The sequence below is a fragment of the Prunus dulcis genome, unplaced genomic scaffold (genome assembly GCF_902201215.1).
Source record: "Prunus dulcis unplaced genomic scaffold, ALMONDv2, whole genome shotgun sequence".
Taxonomy (NCBI): domain Eukaryota; kingdom Viridiplantae; phylum Streptophyta; class Magnoliopsida; order Rosales; family Rosaceae; genus Prunus; species Prunus dulcis.
In genome coordinates this window covers 10,318-13,356 of record NW_023010163.1, presented here as the reverse complement: position 1 = coordinate 13,356, position 3,039 = coordinate 10,318, and the positions used below count along the sequence as shown (strand labels likewise).

Below are 3,039 nucleotides of genomic sequence, written 5' to 3'. Positions count from 1 at the left end.
CATATTATTCATGTCCTTCAATTGCTTTAATGCTAACTTTTATTTTTATTCATTATTTCCCGACGGATAACTTCTTGTCGGATGCAGATCGTTGGAGCCGCCAGTGTAGTTGCCAAAGTTTGAAATCCCAACATTCTTGCTTCCATCTGCACTGATTTTATTCCCATGAACGTTGTGACCACGTTCGGGGCTCCTGCGCCCTTCAACATGACCTGTTATGTTGTGGAAGTCTGAAATCCCAACGTTTGTGCTCTTCTTTGCTGTAATTTCATTCCCATGAATTTCCCACTTGCCGTCTCCTTCATTCATCTTGTCTACCTCTAACCCACTTTTGTTTGGGTTTGGGTGTTCTGGCTCTTGACTGCTCTTCTGCTGGGGATTTGGATGGCTTTCAATGCTTCTTCATCAGTTGGAGGCTGATCATAACTAGGCCGCTAAGAAATCTTCTGCATGTGGACTTGAATTAAATCATGCCGATTGGCTACCCACTTATATAGCTGCATAAAAGTATAGAATATAATTGTTAGGTTGATTTACCCTCGTACGCGCTCCTTAATCCAATCATTAATTAGAAATATTTTAACCTATATCGAATAGTTCTTACAAATAATTTATGCACTTATTTGAATACATTTTATTAGCCTGGCCTTAAAATCCGTTATTTCAGAACAAGAATAACAACTACCAACGGATGTATATCTTTCGTATCCTTTTAGTTGCTTGGTGATATTGTAAATTGTATGTCCCTTGTGTTCCTAGTGACGCTAAAGCGAGGTTTAGGGTATGGGCGTGTTAGAATGGTGTCTCAGTCGGTCTTATGGTATGGGTAAACAAATCAGTGACTACTTATTTTCCTTAATTTTTCCATTTAAGTTATGAATTTGAGGAGTGTTATTGTTAGTTTAGACATATAGCTAAATATCAACTATGATTGGATTGGATTAGGAGGTAGGAATTGATTAGGTTGAATTGGAACTATAACACCACATGTATAATATGGATGAAATGTAGCACCACAAGATAATCTGACGGTCATACCAAAGAATTAATCAATGGATGAACATGGAGGTGCATGCGCCCTGTTGAGTAAGAGCCAATTAAATTTTGCTACATGCGTATGTATATGAGGAAACCACTCACCACCGACCATACATTAACCCTTGCCCCACACCCCACCTCAATGGTTGTCTCTCTTGCTTTCTTTTATATTGAATGACCTTGCGGGGGTGGGCATTTGTATTGTCTTATCTTGTATTGTCACTACTATAATTTAGTTAAACCACGACTCAAAATAGACGATGGTTCATTTTAAAACCGTCGTTGTGTTTTAAAAGACGACGATTTTACAAAACCGTCGTAATATATCATCTTATACAACTCTAAAATGGGTTGATTTTTAAAACATGGCGCTTGTCAATTAACCAGCATCGTCTTTAAAACACGCTAAACAAAAGGAGCTACTTAAGTGAATTCTCCCTCGACCTAAAATTCAAATTTCCCCGTCTGTGTGAAAACCTAATCTCTCCCTCCTTGAAACCTCATGAGCTCTTCACTCTCTTTCCGTGAAACCCTCTCTAAAACACTCCCTCTCTCACCTTTCTACTCCTCAGCCATTGACGCCATGGACGCCGCGACGCCATGGACGCAGCGACGCCGTCAACGGCATCGTCTTCTTCGCATCAGTCATCACCAGCCACCATCGAGGCCATCTTCATCCCAAACTTTGTCAACACTCGCAAACTGACGTCGTGAGATGGACAACACGACCAAGAAGACATACAACCTCTTCGACAGAAAATAAATCAGAGAGACAGAGGTGAAGAGGTGATGGTCATCTTCTATCTCTCGATGGCTCTCTTGCTGGAGCTCTCTTTCTTGTTATCTCTCTCTCTAGCTCGCTCGATCTTTCTTGCTGGCTGGCTCCATGAGAGCCTCCCTTCCTCCATTCCACAAGTAACAACTCTCCTTCTCTTAGGATTATTTTCTATAATTTTTGAAGAATCAATTTCTATATCCCTAATATGATTTAGGGTTAAAATATTTGGGTGTTTAATTGTAAATTATCTGGGCAAATTGTTACATTTTTGTAAATATTTTCGATTTATATAGAAATTAAGGCAACTTTTCTGAATTTTTGTTTTTGTTTTAGGGATTTATATATGTGTGAATCAGAAAGGTGAGAATCTACAAAAATATAACTTCTATTGTTATGCCCTTCTATGGTTATCATTATGCTCTTCAAAATTTTGCTTGGCTTATATATGTCCCATGATCTTAGTCCCTTATTTATGAATTTGGTATCCATAAAAGGCCTTATCTCCTCAAAGCTGAAAGACTTTAACCATGGCACCCTCCCTTTTCTCTCTGCTGCTCCTCTGCCCCTGCATCGGTATTCTTCAAATTCCTGAGTCCTGTAAATGCAAGTTTTTGTGAGCTTCAATACTGTTCAGTTTCATTTGTACTTAATTGCTGTGTGACGTCGTTGAAATGGGTTTATCCACCATTGTCTCTACATAAAGTTTTTAAGTTTGTTTAGATTATTAAGAATTCATATATTTTTTTTTTTTTTGGTTATATTTCTTTAGCTTGCTAGATTGACATCTGATATATTGATAGTTTGCATTGATCTGGTTCGTGGTGCAAAGGACAAGAGGCTCCGGGTTAAGGGACCCGTGAGAATGCCAACCAAGATTCTGCACATTACCACCAGGAAGTCCCCTTGTGGTGAAGGTATGTTTCACTGTGAAATGTTCTTGTTGTTAACTTATTGCTTGATGCTTTATGGGCAAGGCAAGGCTTATGGCTATGGCCATTTACTCAGAGTTGGGAGTTCTCTTGTTTGTGCCAAGTTACATAAGTAAAATTTGTTGCTTACTGTGGCCTATTCATGACTGACCAATTATTGAAGTACAGTTTCTTTGTATTTGCATTTTAAAGGGTTATGTATCTTTAAAATTTTGTTTGTGATTTACAGGTACCAACACATAGGACAGATTTGAGTTGCGTGTCCACAAGAGGGTGATTGACCTCAGCTCTCCT

General features: G+C 38.8%; 1 long non-coding RNA gene across 1 annotated transcript; it reads left to right on the top strand.

Moving 5' to 3' along the window:
- The first annotated feature begins 2,183 nt into the window (after nucleotides 1–2,183).
- Nucleotides 2,184–2,822, top strand: LOC117613075. The gene is made up of 2 exons (XR_004583658.1): nucleotides 2,184–2,389; nucleotides 2,617–2,822. It is a non-coding gene; the product is annotated as an uncharacterized LOC117613075 (long non-coding RNA).
- The last annotated feature ends 217 nt before the right edge of the window (nucleotides 2,823–3,039 follow it).